Here is a 17261-nt window from a genome sequence, read left to right on the forward strand (position 1 = left end):
GATATTCTTAGGCTAGAGAAGGAACATTTTTTAATTATCTTTCAACTCCATACAACTCCCTTTTACTTAATTATCTTCTGATTCTCCCTGACTCATCCATGGTCATCCCACGCTATGGTCTGCTAGCATGGATTTTTATTGTTTGACCTGTTGTTTTTCTGAGTCTTGCGTATGAGAGACTCAGTAAGGCAGACTAGCTGCACAATGAGGTTATATTAATCATTTATTGTCAGTGAGCCAGGTCACCTTTCACGACAGCTCCCCTAACATGTCAATTTTTAACACATCTAATACAAAATAGCCTAAGGAAATCAGTTCCACATAGGTAAGGGCTTGCAAGCAAAAATTAGTAAGAATAAAAATGATTTTGATTTCATTTTAGTCCTAACCAAATCAGTGGGACCAATGTCATTGCCACCTGTTGTAAACTGTGATGACAAATTTAAGGTTATGTTTGTAAAGAAGCGAGAGCTTAGAGTTTAAGCTTTGGAGCTAGACCAGCCTCAGTTTAAATTCTGCCTTTACCACTTGATCACTATGGGCTGTAGGTGCATTTTTAAGTTCACTGAGCCTAGGTTTCTGCATTACGAAGTCAGTGGATCAAAATACCTACCTTGCAGTGTTGTAAGGATTAAAAGTAAGGTGGAAGAGTAGAACGTGCTTTACATGGTGCTTGACAATGAGTGGACACTCTGTAAGTGGTAGCTATTATTATTTTTGTTATGAGTCCATTATACAGCAGAAGAAACACAAGACTATGAGTCAGGAGACCATCTTCTGCCTTTTGCTGTACCACTAATGAGGCAGTCATTGCCCTGTCTCTGGACTTCAGATACTTTGTAAAGTGAGGAGATTCACTGAGGTATGGCTAATTGATGACATGGATTCCATCACTCTCCTCTTTGACATCCGTGGCGGGCATGCATTTCTAACAAGCTAAGACACAGTCCTAGAATCATTCTCAATACCAGGTTTCAAGTAGCATCTATTGCTCAATTGAAGTGGGCAAGTAAAATGAAGCTTATTTGCCTTCCCTGAATTAAATGATGTCATATGTACCTTTTAGGGCTAACATTCTATGACTCTGTGGAAGAATTGCTCTCTGACAATGTTTGCAAGTCAACTATGAGGTGAGCTGAAGGGCTCCAAGTTCAGAGAGTGACTTCCCATATAATGAAATGGAAACAACTAATTCCACTTTGTGTGATACACTGAGATCCACCTGGATTTATGTCTATTTATTCTGCTGTGTCCTAGCTCTGTGGCCTTTGGCAAGTCACTTAATCTGTCTGAGCCCCAGTTTTCTTATTTGTAAAAGTGAATATAAGATGGTTGTGTAAAAGACGTTAACATTGTGGGAAAGTGGGTGATGAATATATAGGAATTCTCTGTACTGTCTTTGCAACTGTTTTGAAAATTTTTAATTGCTCTGAAATTTAAAATTTTTTTTATCTATTTATTCATTTTTTGCTTTTTCTTTTTTGGTGCTGGGATCAACCCAGGGTCTTCTGCCTGCTAGGTAAACACTCTACCACTGAGCTACATCCCAAGCCCTTTAAAAGTTTATTTTTCAGAAATGGGCAGAAGTGCCTTGAGCAGTTAAGGAGAGTAAACGAAACAAGGTGAGGGCAAGCACGTGTTTTGGGCTCTTTCTTTCCCCCTCCCTGTTATCTCTCAACTTATACGTCCAAACCTGTGGAACACCTGAGGATCATGAGGTCTGTTTCTGGGCAGTGGTGCCAGCAGGTTGACCTGCCTGACAGCATTGCAGTTCAGAACCTTGCTCACAAACTGAAGCCCTGCAGGCAAGGAGGTTGGCCTTACACTGTCTGTAGCCAATGAATGTATTACACATTGGCAGAAAGCAAAATGGCCTGCCTCTCTTTGTTGTACTCCACCCATGCATGAAGATGGAGCAAGGGGAGGGAAATAAGAGAACAGGGTTAGACTTTGGATGATAAGATGAGATGTTCACATAGATAGTCAAGGAAATAGGTTCATGCTCTACCCCATATGCTCATAGTTGAGTCTTTTTCTTGTCAGCTTCAAGAAAATAAGAGAACAGGGTTAGTCTTTGGATGATAAGATGAGATGTTCACATAGATAGTCAAGGAAATAGGTTCATGCTCTACTCCATATGCTCATAGCTGAGTCTTTTTCTTGTCAAGTTTCCCTTGGATGAAAGCACTGTTAACAGATATATATCTGATATACCTAAATAGGTTAGTGGATGGGGGTGGTGGGGAGGCAGGAAGAGATCAGGGCCCATTTACTCCCCAAATCCATATCTTCCTTTTCCTGTCTGCTGACAATTGTAGCAGAGACAGGGGTGGGGCGGCTTGACCCTTAGAGGCTGTTTCCCAAGCTCTGGTGGGTTTGGTAATGGTAGGACATTGGAAAGCAAGAGGAAAAAAAGAAACCATGGTATTTCTCTCCCTCCCTCTGTGCCTCGTTTGGTATCCCTAGCACTGACTGTATCTCTTTTGTGGCTCTGGCACCACTGACCAGGTTTCTGTGGCTCCAGTTCTACCAAGTGACCCAGTCGAAGGTTCTAGCATAGGAGTGGTAGCAGCTCCCTGATGTGACTAATCTCCAGGTTGCGTCATTGTCCTCTGCTTGACATGGCAGCTCTTTAATCACCTGTATAACCAGTTCCCTCCCCTTGAATTCCCTCTCCCTTAAACACTTAGTTATTCTTTCTCCTGTGTTGGACTCAGGCTGATGGATCAGTCCTCCATCAGCCAACAGCACAGATTCCTTTCTTCCTTCCACTGGCCAGTTTTCCTTTTGGAATGCAAGGCTCTATGAGCCTTATCTGGAAAAATTGGGTGGATGATCATGGGACTAGAAGAGGCCTGGAGAATTAGACATGGAGGTCAAGCTCAAGAGAGCCCAGCACCTAAGAAGTCTTTGAAATGGGAAGGGAGCAAAAACGAAAAGGATCTAAATTAATCCAAGCCTAGAAAGAGGTGAGATACGAGGGTCCCAGGAACAAGGAAATAAGAGGAGAAAAGCTCAGTTTGTCACTTGCCTGCTTTTCCATAGTGGCTGCAATAGAATCAGATGGAGGAAAACAAACATAGGAGACCCACTGATGCCATCAATCAGGCTGTCCTAATGGGTCATTATCAGACTGTCCCACAGAAAGAATTTGCTTGGGGCTAAATGGCAATGACTTCAGTAGCAACAGAAACTACGTAGTACCATCCCCAGGACAGGAGTCCCTTCACTTAATTTCCTTGCAAATTGTGTTTGGGGCTGTATAGACCCAGCCACAGTACTTGAGTCCCATTCATCAGCCACTAATTGACTATGTGACCTTGTGCAAGGCACTTAATAGCTCCGCGTCTCCATTTTTCTTTGTAGAGCAAGGCAAAGGGAGTCTGGCCCCCTGCTTACCTAAAAGGGCACATTATGAGGGCCCAACGCACATCAAACTGCAGTTCTAGCTCCAAGGGGGTGCAGAGCAGCTGCTCAAGGAAAGCTTCCTACTGGGGGCTGGGTAAGCAAGCAGAATGGAGAGACTACAATATCGTGCTCAACAGCATGGTTTGAAAGAAATTTCTTTAGTTTGGTTAGGAGTGATAATATTATCATTGTGCATGAAAATATTCTTAACTTTTTAAAGATGCATACTGAGCTAGAAGGGGTAAATGGTGTAATGCCCGTGATTTCTTTCAGAATATTAAGGCAAAATGTAAAAGAGAAAAGAAAAAGGAGGCAGATAAAGGTAGCATGAAAAATCTAGGTAGCTGTGTTGGATATGGGTGATGGGTACATAGGTGTTCATTATACTATTTTACCAAAACTACTTTTGTGTGTGCTTGAAATTTTTCACAATTGTTCTCAAAGAAACAGGGTCTCCTTGTGTAGCCCAGGCTGGCTGGGAATTTGCTCTGTAGCTCTGGCTGACCTCAAACTCATATTCCTCCTGCCTTAGCCTCCTGCTAGCATAACACGTCCAGCTCTTTCCTGGTAATTTTTAAAGCGTACATTTTAAAGTTAGATCTAGGCTTGACCCCATTTATTCGGGCACCAAATATGTATAATGTCAAGCCCTGGGCTTTGACTCAGTGGTGTTGGGTGGAGGAGGCTCAAAACAGTCCAGTTCAGGATTCCTAAGTGTAAGAAAGGCATTTAGATGTTCTATGGCCAGTAAAAAGAAGTGTTCATTTCACCTCTCTAATTCTTTCAACTTTTCTGCTTGAAAGGCCAGAGTGTTCTCTAATGAGTCCTCTACAGGCCCTGGAGGCAGGAGCCACCCTCTGCTTAGAACATTGGGGCTCTCTTTCTATGGCCTCTGCTGCTGAAGCCAGAGCTAATCAGGCTTGAAGCCCTCCACTGGGGTCACTACTGAAATCAGGTCTGAGATGCATTCCTAGGGCCCTGTGTGATACACCTAGGCCCACCCAACCTTCCTTCCCAGGAGACCGCAGGGCCTCCTTAGATGACAAGCAAATTGCCCTCTACCTCCCCAACCTGCCTCCACCTCAAAGCTGCACAGGATTGTTTTGTAATTGAAATCAGGTGGTGAAAGTGAGACAGCCCTGTATTTGAATCCTGCTTCTGCTACTTCCTAACAGTGCGACTCTGAGCAAGTCACCTCCATACTTTCACCTTCTCCGTCCTTTTGTGTAAAAGCATGAAAAAATGGTCTTTCCCTCACGGGGTTGTGTGAGAATTAATGGGGACATGCAGGCAAAGTACTTAGCACAGTGCCAGGTATAAGTCACACCCTCCAAACACTGGGCACTGCTACTGTTAGAGAAAGCAGTCCATCTTCCAGCTTGATGAAAACAGAAAAGACATGAGTTAAGGTCTCTGAGTCCCAACCTGATGACTGAGCTTGCAGGGGTCCTGTTTAACATGGGCCTTGAAGCAGAAGACCTGGTTCACCTTCCTAGGCTAGGGATTTCACAGAGGTGGAGATCCTCAGGCATGAGAGCACCCTAGGATTTTAGAGGAGACCCAAGAAGAAAAGCCAGAGCCATGCTGATGCCAAAAGTTTCCAGCCAATTCTAACACAGCAACTCCTGAACAACCCACACACACTCTTCACCTTCCATGCCAAATGCTTTGACCTTGAACTGTGCAGGTTTTTTGACCCTGCCACAGTTCATCTCTCTCTCTCTCTCTCTCTCTCTCTCTCTCTCTCTCTCTCTCTCTTTCTGTCACTCTCTCTAAGATAGTCTTTTTACATAGCCCAAGCTGGCCCTGAACTCTCCATCCTCCTGCCTCAGCCTCCTGAGTGCTGGGATTACAGAGAAGAACCGCCACACCCGGCTTCCTGCAACTCTTCTTCAGGAGAAACCCCAGGTACTAACTCGGGACCTGGGAGTATGAATCTGGAACAGCCTCTGGCTGGTACAAAACCAGCTGAATCACATATGGCCCCCAACTGCTCTGCATATGCTGACTAGAATTATAGAGGGACGAACTGCTCTCCCTGCAGGCCAAGTAAAATGTCCCATCAGCAACCCTGGTGTCACAGTTTACAGATTCCACTTTCCAGCTGAAGAGACTGAAGTATGGAAAGGTTTAGTGGGTCACCCACCATGATTGATGCATATGTGAAAGCTGGCTAGGGGCTCCTGGTCTGCTCATCTTCCCACCAGTGACTGGGCGCCAGTGGCTCATGCCTGTAATTGTATCTACTCAGGAGGCATAGATCAGGAGGATTGCAGTTCGAAGCCAGTGCAGGCAAAAAGTTCATGAGACACTATCTCGAAAAAACAAACAAAAAAAGCCTTCACAAAAAAATAGGGCTGATGGAGTGGCTCAAGATGAAGACCCTGAGTTCAAGCCCCAGTACCACAAAAAACAAACAAATAAAAAAGAATCCCCCTTTTCTAAAGCAGTGTGACTTGACTGTTGTCTTTAAAGAGGCAGAAAAAAACTTTAGAAGCATGAGTGGCGTGATGACATGTCAAAGAGCATGGGCCTTGGGAGTAAGGGAGGGGTTTGAAGCCTGGTTTCTGCTCTTCCTAGTTGTGTGACCTTGCTCCTACTCACCTGTGAAGTAGAGATAAGGGTTTGTAATGGTATCTGGCTCCTGGAGATGTTGTGAAGATCAGTGGTGAGGGTAAAGCACCTGGTACCTGGTAGCTGCTCAGTAATCATAGTGGTGTGTGGCTGGCTGCTATATGCCAGGCACTAGCATGAACACTTTGCATGCTTTAAGCCATTTATTCCTTACAACAACTGTGAGGGAAACACTGTTTTTAGCTCCCTGTATAGGTGAGAAAAGTGAGATTCATGCACTAACTGACCCAAGAAGATCCAGCAGATTAGTGATGGCACTAGTATTAAACGCAGGCAGGTGGGCTTCACTACCAGACTCCCAAGTCCTCTACTGCTTCCTTGTTTTCATGAGAGATATGCTCTCTGGTGGGAGGCAGACCCAGGAATGAAGGGGCAATGTGCACATGGTGCAAATGTGGTCTTAATCCAGGAAGAAAGGCTTGTTTGAGCACAACCCCATAAAGAAGTTTTTGAGGGGAGCCAAAGGCCAGGTTCCTGCATTCGTTGCACCTATCTCTAGCCATATGCTTCCTAATCCACCTACAACCCCCCCAACAGCAGCTCACACACCCACTTATACACACACATGCTGTCACGTTTTTATCAGTGCCTCCTCAGTGCTTCCCAGCCTTCTTCATTTCATTGAAATTATGTTTAAGGCTCAAGGGCCCTTACTGCTCCAGTCCTGTCCCAGCCCCTCTGAGAGTTGAAGTGATCAATACCTTGGCACATCAGTTGAGTCACTTGGCTAAAAATCACAGGTCCCTTCTATATACTCCGGACTCAATGATCTGGACTATAAATTTGACTCCAATGCAGACTCAAGAGGCAGGGCTGCATGAGTCCTTGTGAAAGGGTTAATGTAAGGTTTTAGTTACTTAACAATTTGTGGCAGAAAGTTGAACACTTAACTCTTGCTACATTTTGATTTTGGACCCATTTTCTTTCACTTGAAGATGATAGATGGATAATTGCCAGACAGTTAATGCGATACTACCATTTTTAGACATGTAATTTTAAATGTCTAATCAATATGAATTCATTCATCATTCTTTCCTACAAACATGAATCATAATAAACTCATACGTGATTCATGAGAATATAAAATACACTCTCACAGGAATTTTGTCCTAATTCAATATTATTGGCCTTTTAAAATGAAACATTTTCTGTTTTCTCTTCTGAACAGAATTCGTTGGTAACTGCCCAGCAGAGGAGAAGCATAACAGCTTTCACATTTTGTTCAGACTTTGTCAAAAATCAAGTGTAAAAATTAGCCATGTCTGCATGATGCCAAAACACCTGGATGAATTAAAAAGGGGAGGAGATGGTGTTGTTCGATGACTAGGCTATTGGTCCATGTACCACGTGCCAACATCTGGGTTTTGACATGAGAAGGCTGACAGTATTTCCTTTTCATCTGCTTATTATGGTTTTATGTATATAGATGGCTTTTCAAATAAAGACAAATAATTTAATTGCTTTTTTCAGGAGAGAAAATACGGAAGCAACCAGAAGTCAAAAGTGGAAGTGTTGGGATAAAGGGAAAATCATGGCACCAGACATTCCCCAAAATGATTCTGCCACTGCCATGGAGTTGTAGCCCAGGCAAAGGTCAGAGATAAGAACTTTCAAATGTTCTACGTTAAAGCAGTACTGGAAAACTCAAACAGTGATGGAGAAAAATTGCAGTTACTATAAAAAAACATAAAAGGGGGAAAGAGAAATTATCAATAGTGCAGCACTTGTCAGGAAAGTGTTTAGTCTAGATCAGGGTTATTAATCCAAGCTCACCACAGGCTGATGTGGTGGGCCTGAGCATGATGGTTGGAAAAACAATGACTTGCCCATGAATTCAGCAGTCCAGAAACCACATGGAAGTCACATGTACTCTTAATACACTATTCAATTATAGCTCTGAATTAAGCTGGTGGACAGTCACGGCCTTGATGTGAATGAGGAGAAAACCAAACAAGGGGATTTCATTCTATAAAAGCAAAGCCAGAAAAGCTCAGTAGATATACTGCAAAGCTGCCTGGAAGGGCAGAGCTTTCAGTACACCTTTAAAAACTGCAGATCAATAGAAAACAACTCCAAATTATAGAAGGCAGGAAATAGGCAGAGAAAAAGGCCTGCAAAATTATTCTTTCCATTCTCCATCCCAGAGTAAACCAGGCTCTTTTTGAAGTTTGAGGCTACTGTGAATAACCGTTGTTCCAGTTGACAAAAAGTGGATATGAAAGGCAACCAGACATTCCTCACCACCCAGGCTGCCTCAAGAGTAAAGAATTTTCAGCTGTCATGAGAAAGAGAGGCATACTGCAGAAAAGGCTTACAAGGGAGATTCAGGAAGCTTCTTTCTTGAAAGCCCCTCATGGTCAAAACCAATTTCACCTTCTTGATAAGGTTGCTTGGCTGGATTAATCAGCTACTTGGTTAGAGTAACCAGCTAATGCATCTCAAGCCCTTCTGAAGCTAGCTAGGCATGATCTAAGAACTTCACAGAGCTACTTTGATTTTCTGTATGACAGAAAGCATGCTGTCTATTTACCATGTGCTTTTGGGGTCTCCAGCAGTGGGGGGGGGTCTCTGAGACCCCTTGGGCATGTTCAGTTCTCATAGAGTCAAGATACACCTGAGATCCTATTTCAGGATAAAAGATTACATCCTCCCCACCTGAGGATGGTTTGATTTTCAATTTGTTGACTTTCCAGTGGTTCTAAAGTGATGCAAATGCAGTAGAAACCATACTTCAAAGTTTGAATTTCGATCACGTTAGCAATGTGTGATGTGATACTATTTATTGCATGACGCTGTGCAGTGGCAGTGAGACTTGGCTCTCAGGTCAGCCATGACCACAAGGTGAAGCAACTAAGACTACATAGTGTACAGTGTTGCTAAGCTATGGTGTTCAGTAGGCTAGGTGTATTCAATGCTTTCCTTGCTTATATTTTCAACTTACACTTGGTTTGTTAAAATATAGCCCCATCGTAAATTGAGGAACTTCTGTATTTATGTGCCTTGTACAGATTCAGTAAGTATTAATTGCATCTTAAACCCCTTCAGTTTCTTTTCAAACAATGTATGTATTTGGGCACAATACACAATGTGGCATGTGGCCATGTATTTCATGTGTTTATCAATGTAGGGACTTTGTGGCATCCTGACATATACAACTTACAGTGTCTCTCTATTTGTTTCAGTTTGTATTTTATTCAAGCAACAAAACAAAACAAAAAAGAACAACTAATGATTAATTGGAATACAAATACACTTCCAATACTCTGTGGTAAACAAGCAAACTGACTCAGTGTCCTTGTGAAACCAAACTTTCTCTGAGTCAGGAATCAAATAAACACAGGATGTATCCATACTTTTCACCCAGTTCTTTACAGCTGGGATAATGGTCTATAACGACCTGTCTGACTTGCTTTTCTCCTTCCTTTCTTCCTTTCTTCTTTCTCTCAACATGAGGCTTCTCACTTTCCTCAATTTGACTATTGAATATCCCTAAAGGGATGCTGAATTCTAGATTGTTAAAAAATGTTTTGTGTGTGACTTTTTTTTTTTCCTTTTTGCCTGGGGCTTCTGAATGCCACCATGTGAGAAGGAATGATAAATTTTGGTCACACTCATCTTCATGGGAGATGAAGTTTCTGACCGAACTAAGTGACAGAAATAAGACAAAACCTCAGATTTTTGACTCCCAGTCCAGTGTTGTTTCCATTGTTGCAAGCATCCTTGCCCACTGATAAAATATTTTGTCACTCTAGACATGAACCAATGCTATGTTCTACAGAAAAGTAACCAAGTGCTAATAAAGGACCCTTGGTCAACCAAGTCTGAATGTTCTGCATAAATAAATAAAATAGCGCATATTCTACCTTTCCTTGGGGATTAGCCGTGCATTATTGGCATATTAAATGCTCTGGAAGGCCTTGAAGTAAAAAAAAAAAACTCTTCCATATTATGTACCCCTGCACCTCTTGATATTAACTATTTTGCATTTCTAACTTAAATTCCTAGCAAATGGCAAAAAACCAAAAACTAAATTTGTGTGTATCAAGAGTACCACCTTCTCTTTTTGCCCATACTGCACTTTTATTTCAAACTATGCACTGTGAAGAGATTTTTTTTCCCCAGATAGAAAAGGATGTTTCCTATGCTGGTGTTTTACTGGGCTATGGGAGTTACATTTTTATCCTTCCCTAAGTCAACCTATAGACTTTATATCACTTAAGTCTCAAGTCCAGGCAGCTATAGTCAGGCTGACCTAGGATACAGCTTGAAAGAAGCCAAATCTGAAAGGACAGTCAGCAAAAAAAATGAGTTATGATGCTAGAGAGCATTTGTCCTTGATTCTAAATGTGGAGGGTTGGAGGCAGTCAGAACTAACCTTGTAGGACAATTCTACTAAGTGTTCTGGCTATCTTAAGCCATTAAACAGTGAGGAAAAGTAGGAAGTAGGAGGGGTTGATCTATAAAGAATCCTTACTCTTCAACAGGTCCAAATATTTTGTATATTTTTATCCAAGAACTTTATTCTTCAAGTTTGGGTATTAGAGATTACCATTGTTAGCCTTCCATAATGGGACCATGTGACCCAGTCTTTAAGATTAATTTATTTTGAATTGAGTTTGCAAGTGCAAGGATTTAATTTTAAAGTTGAAACCATGAGAGATACCTTAATCACTAGGCATTGACTCCCTAACTCTTCACAAAGATCTTCTTCTGGCAGTAGAAAATCCTACTGATTTCCTCTTACCTATCTCACATACCTTCAATGAAATTGATTTAAGGGTAGTATGATATTCCACTTAATAAAATAGGTTAGGAACATTATTATCTTTGTCATCACTTATGTGCTTTTCCTCCCTTCAAATGGTTTTCTTAAGGTATATTTTTTGAGAATTATTGAATATTTTTTCAATATTCAGACTCTGAAATCTGTAATTACAATCAAGTGCTTGTCATAGCCAAAAGATTTCTGGTGGCTTAAAGTTTACTAACTTTTAATGATATGGTATAGTTATTTGTACAGAAAGGAACCATTGTGCTAGATTCAAGTTCTAGAACATGGTAGGAAGAGTCAGGTTGAAATGTCTGTCACTTCTGAGTATGTGTCTTCTATACTAGATGCTAATTTGCATCAATATTATAAAAGTATACTTCTGTGGCTTATTTTTTTTAAAAAAGTTATCAGTCTTTTGAATTAATGTTGGCCTTGTTTCCAAATCCTGTCTTCCATTTTGTTGTTCTTTACTTCCTGACCACTCTTTAAAATGTTCACAAGCCTCTGAAGAAACTGGAATAGGCTGTTATTTTATCAAGGTTTACAAATTAAGTGCTTGATATTTAATGTATTCTGTTTTGATTTTCAAGATTTTCTTAATTCAGTATTTGAAGATGTGCCTTTTATTGGGTAATATTAATTCACGAATGTAGTAATGTTGTTCCATAATTGTAATGTTACATGATCATGGGTGTGGCATTCTCTAACACAAATTATGTGTAAGGAAAGTAGTTTTCATAAAACTCATGGCTCTGATTGCACAGTCCCACTTGCTTCTGATGTTGCTATATCAAAGCAAAGGGCACTTTCTTTTAAGGCTACTTTCAGAACTTGTCTTTGTATTTTCTCTAAACTATAAATGCAAGTATGTCCATTTGGAGGCCAGGGTACCACATGTCAGAGGCAGCCTTACATGTGTGCCATGAGAAATTCAAAGACTATTAACAAAAAAAGAAAGTCTATGGGAACTCAAAATTTCACTTTTAAATAATCCCCAAGATTTTCTCCAAGAAATAAATTGTTATTTTGTATTTCGTAACTTAAAAAAGCAGCTATTAGTACATTTCTGAGATATAGCAGAAGACCAAAACATTTTTGGAAAGAGAATAAATATATGAAAAGAGACTGGTTGTTTTATTTTCAGTGTGCTGATTAGACTACTATTTATTTTGTGAGTGGATGTGATGAAATAAATATTCAGGTGTTTAGTGTATGATTAAGAGTGGAATATAGATTTCTTTGGAGTTAGTAAATCCATCATGTCTTTTACATACTGGACAAATCAAGTTTAATGAAAACCTTTTACATAGCTTAGCTTGTTTTCTGGTGCTGTTGACCTGCAAGAGAATATACTTTTGCATATACAGGTGAATGTTTTGCAATTTATGTATACAAGAAATTGTAGGCATTAAAAATATTTTATTGATAAAAAAATATTCAAAGGACTGGGGGCGTGTCTCAAATGGTAGAGCACCTTCCTAGCAAGAGCGAGGCCCTGAGTTCAGCCCCTAGTACCACCAAAATATACCAACTACTTTAACTATGGATACTTTTTTTTTAATCTCACTGATGCTCATTGCCTGGGGATCCATGGTGCATAATTGGGGAAATACTAATAAAGTGAATCAGGAATGTGTAAATCACACTGTGCTTACTATGTTTTGGACACTGCTTGAGGATATACGATACCCCTTGTACTGGAAGCTACCTCTTCTGGTTTCCTGATCAGTCTGTGCTCCCTCTGCTTCCTACCAAACATGCTTTCCCTGTGATCTTTTCTAAATTCCAGTTGCTAACAGTAGCTCAGATTTCTCTAATTATCTACTCTTGAGACAACTATCTTGTTAATGTAAAGTAATGGTTCATAAAGTGTGGTTCGTGGACCAGCAGCATCAGCATCAGCTCAGGACTTGCTAGAAATGCAAATTATTGGGCCCCACTCATCTAGAGCCTTTTGAATCAATAGCTCTGAGGTGGGGTGTAGCATTCTGTGGTGTAGCAAGCCCTCCAATGGGTTTGATGTTTTGAGAATCACTGGTCTTCTAGATCAAACTTTGAATCACTTTAGTATATCCTGGGGACATGTGCCTGAATAATACCTCCCTTCCCAGCCCTCCCCCCAAATCCTTTGACAAATAGACCATTCTTTCCTTTGATATATTTAATTTAGGGCAAAAGAATGTTGAGTTGAAAAGTAAAAAAAAAATGTGGATTTTAGCTGGTAGTCTAGTAGGGTACTAATACCATACATTTCCAAAGGCAGGAAATAGAAACAAATACACACTTGAGCTACTTTTCAGTTTAAGGGCTATGATTCTAGGAAGTCTCAAACTGATAGTCTGCAGGTCCAAGAAGGGGTGAAATTGACCTTCGTTCTAGAGTGTGACTACTCCATTCTAGGGTTGCCAGGTCTTCTGATGTCTTTAGAGAAACTAGAAATAAATATTGTATGTGAAAATTTGCCCATTGAATTTTTTTTCCAGCCAATTCTATTTTTTTTATTGGGCCAAACTAAATGTGTCTGTGAGCCAGATGTGCCTTGTTGCATTGCTAATTGGTAACCTCTGGACTAGACAGAGGCCACCTAAGTGCTCGTAGGGAAGGTGAGACTGTGGAGATTTCTGCAAGTGTTGAAATGAAATGGTGGTATCAATTTAATCAGTAAGGCACCTCACCTCAAATAGTCAATATTTTTTCCTCCAAGTCGTTGTTTAGTATTACACAGACATGGCTGCAGTCAATTATAGACTGCTCAGATCCCTCCTCCTTAAAGCTCTCCCTTACCGCCCCAGCCCTAAGTGCTCTCTCCCTCCTTCGAGTTCCCATAGCAATTATTTTCCATATAATTCATTTGGCAATTAATCACACAGTGCCTTGTGTCATCTTTTCTATTGTGGTCTTAAACGGCTGTTTTAAACATGTTATAATTATTTAAGTTTCCACATGTTTGCATCTTCCTTTCCCTCTGAGTTAGTAAGCTTTTTGAGGATAGAGGCCAGATCTTATTCCCCACTGTGCTTGGCACAGAGTAGAAGCTTGATCTGTTTTGGATTTAATTTCAAAGTAGAGCAGGGTAGTGCACCTAAGGGTACCTGTTGGCTGATTTCTAGATGCCATCATTTCCAATACAATCTGTCCTTTTCATCATATGTGAACTTGTACCTTTTCATTTCATAATAACAGCTTCAAAAAGTGAAAAGACAACATATAGAGTGGCAGAAAATACACAAATGTATATCTGAAATGGACTTGTATTCAGAATATATAAAGAATTATTAAAACTCAATAGTGAAAGGACAAATAATTCAGTTTAAAAATAGGCAAACAACTTGGATAGACTTGTCTCCAAAGAAGACATAAGAATAGCTAAGGAGGACATGTGAAATATGCACTACCTCATCAACCACCAGGAAGATGCCAATCAAAACTATGGTGCAACAACACTTCGCACCCTCTAGGATGCCCGTAATAGAAAACTATAATAAAATAACATAACAAGTATTGGTGAGGGTGTTAAAAAATCGCATCTTCCATTCCCACCATTAGATGGAATTTAAAATGGAGCAGCCTCTTTGGAAAACAGTTTGGCAGTACTTCAAACCATTAGACACAAAGTTACCATATGATCAAGCAATTCCATTTCTCCATATACACCGGAGAAAATTAAAAACACATATTCATGCAAAAACTTATAAATGAATACAGCAGTATTGTTCACAATAGCCCCAAAGAGAAACAACCCAAATGTCAATCAACTTATGAATAAATAAACAAAATGTGACATATCCATACAATGGACTAGCATTCAGCCATAAAAAGGAAGTTCCAAGACATATATTACAATGTGAATGAACCTTAAAAACTTTAGGCTAAGTGAGAGAACCTAGTTACAAGAGACCACCTCTTGTATGAGCACAGTTCTATAAAATGTCCAAAAGAGGCAACTCTATAGAGATAGAAAGTAGATTAGTGGTTACTTGGGACTGGTAGGACATGGGGAGAATGCAGAGATAAGAATGGTCACTGTTGAATGCAAAGTTCCATTTTGGAGTGATGAAGATTCTCTAAAATTAGATTGTGATGGTGGTTGCACAAACCTCTGAATGTATGCTTTAAATGGGTAAATCTTATGTTTCTATGTTATATGAATTATGCCTCAATAAAGCTGTTGAGATAAAACATAATAGCTAAATTTACACACACCTACTATGTGCCCAATGCTCTTAGAAATGTTTTATATGTATTAACTCACTTAATTCCTTACAAAAACCCTAGGAGGTAGGCATTTTTATTGTCCACATTTGACAAATGAGGCAATAGAAGTAGGTAAAATTTAAATGACTTCCCTAAGATCTTGCGGCTGGCAAATGATAGAGCTGGGGTTCATATCAGAACATCTGAATCTGGAGCATTAAGCTCTTCAATATGGTGCTGTATTGGACCTAAAGTGTCAACACTTAATGCTTTTCTGGGGCCGTAATAGAGACAGCCTCAAGCTTTAAACATGTCTGTGTAGACACTGAATACATTGGACATGAGAATAGGGAAAATCAATTAGCAGTTAAAAGGGAAGAGACTGAAGAAGTATAAAAAGGAATAGATTTGAAGATACTCAGGCTTTTCAGTAATTTTGTAATTCTTTCTTCTGCCCATCATAGGAAAAATGTGTACCTAGCACTTAGTATGAGAGATACTGTGTCCAATGAGCTGTGGTAGGGGGTTGGGGCAATCCTTGCATAAGAAAGGCTCTTTTTTTTCTTTTATTCATATGTGCATACAATGTTTGGGTCATTTCTCTCCCCTTCCCCCAGCCCCCTCCCTCCCCCCTTCAAGAAAGGCTCTTGTAGTGACTCATTCTGCCACATCTGTTGCCTGCTGGAAGTTGGTGTCCTGGTTCAGAGTGACCCATGAAACAGAATGAAGATGATTCACATTTTCCTCTGGATTTCTAGGAGTCAGTAGAGATAGCTGTCTGGATCTCCTTGACTCTCAAGTTTCTCAAGATAGCTGGGTTCATTCATTTAAGTACAAGTATTTATTAAGTTAAATGCAAAGGGATACAAAGTTGATCAGAACAACCAGTTAGTGAGCACTTACCACGTGCTAGGATTTATAAGTATTGACTTATTTAATCCTTAAAACATCCTTATGAAGTTGATACTACTACCATTACCCCCATTTTCCAGATGAGTAAACAGAAGCTTGGGGAGATTGAGCTCATACAACCAATTAATAACAAGAGTTAAAATTCAATGCTCAAATCTCTGACTTCGTGATTTTTCCACTATAATATGCTGCCTAACAAATATTTAATAAGCCCATATTATATAAGATACTATAAGGGAGAGGGTATACAAGCATCCTGTCCTCAAAACATTTATAACCAACAGGGGAGACAAGATAGAAACACAGTAAATGTTGAATAATGCCACAATGATAATGCAACAATAGTGTAATAATAATGCACGTATGTTATACATACACGTTACATATACAGTAGCAACCCAACAGTGAAAGATTAGGTCTTATGTGTACTCACACAATGTGACCTACTCTATCCTAAAGGCTTTATAAGTATTTTCTCATTTACCCCATATAATAGGCAAGGAAACTAAAGTCAAGACAAGCTAGTATTTGGTTCAGCATCATACAGCTCATACAAGCAGGGTCAGGACTCAGGCCCAGCAGTCTGCCTCAGAGTTCATCTTGTTATTAATTACATTTCATTGCCATGATAAGGATGAAGCTATAATAAGAATAAGAAAAATGCCAGGCACCAGTGACTCACTCTTACAATCCTAGCTACTGGGGAGGCTGAGATCAGGAGGATCTTGGTTCAAGGCCAGTCAGGCAAATAGTTTGTAAGGCCCCATCTCCAAAATAACCAGAGCAAAATGGACTGAAGGTGTGTCTCAAGCAGTAGAGTGCTTGCTTTGCAGGCAGGAAGCCCTGAGTTCTAACCCTGGTACCACGAAAAAGAAAAAAGAAAAAAATGTGAAAAAAATGCTTACAGGAGTCCAAAAGAGGATGCCATGAATTCTGTCTGGGGTAGTTTGCAAAGGGTTCCCAGGGAAGGCAACAGTTGTGCAGAGTCTTAAAGAAAGGTAGGAATTTCCTGGAGAGATAAGAGGGTAAGGATATTGTAAGCAGAGGGAGTAGCATGTGCATTGGACTCCTGCCAAGGCCTGGCTTGTCTGAGGAATGTCGAAAAAATTTGACATGACTGGAGTCTAGGGTAAGTCAGGCTTATGAAGGGTGAAGAGAAGAGTGAAAGTGCAAGATGAGACTGGTGCAGTCAGCTAGGTTATCAGAGTGCAGAGCCCCATGTGCAGCAAAATGAGTAAAAATGAGCCCTGATATAATGTCTACTGCAAGGTGCTACCCTTTTTTATTTACCCTTGCTTTTGAAAAAGGTCCCCTTCCTCTCTCCAAGCTTAGGAAATGAGTT

At 40.3% G+C, this 17261-nt stretch overlaps 1 long non-coding RNA gene across 1 annotated transcript in view; it reads left to right on the forward strand.

Annotated features, from left to right (window-relative positions):
- LOC141419709 (uncharacterized) overlaps positions 1 to 12201 on the forward strand; it is a 53708-nt gene extending 41507 nt beyond the window's left edge. Inside the window, exon 3 of the long non-coding RNA XR_012444329.1 lies at positions 7513 to 12201. This is a non-coding gene — a long non-coding RNA (uncharacterized lncRNA). The remainder of the gene's footprint in view (positions 1 to 7512) is intronic.
- The last annotated feature ends 5060 nt before the right edge of the window (positions 12202 to 17261 follow it).

Source organism: Castor canadensis, chromosome X (assembly GCF_047511655.1).
Source record: "Castor canadensis chromosome X, mCasCan1.hap1v2, whole genome shotgun sequence".
In the NCBI taxonomy this organism is placed as follows: domain Eukaryota; kingdom Metazoa; phylum Chordata; class Mammalia; order Rodentia; family Castoridae; genus Castor; species Castor canadensis.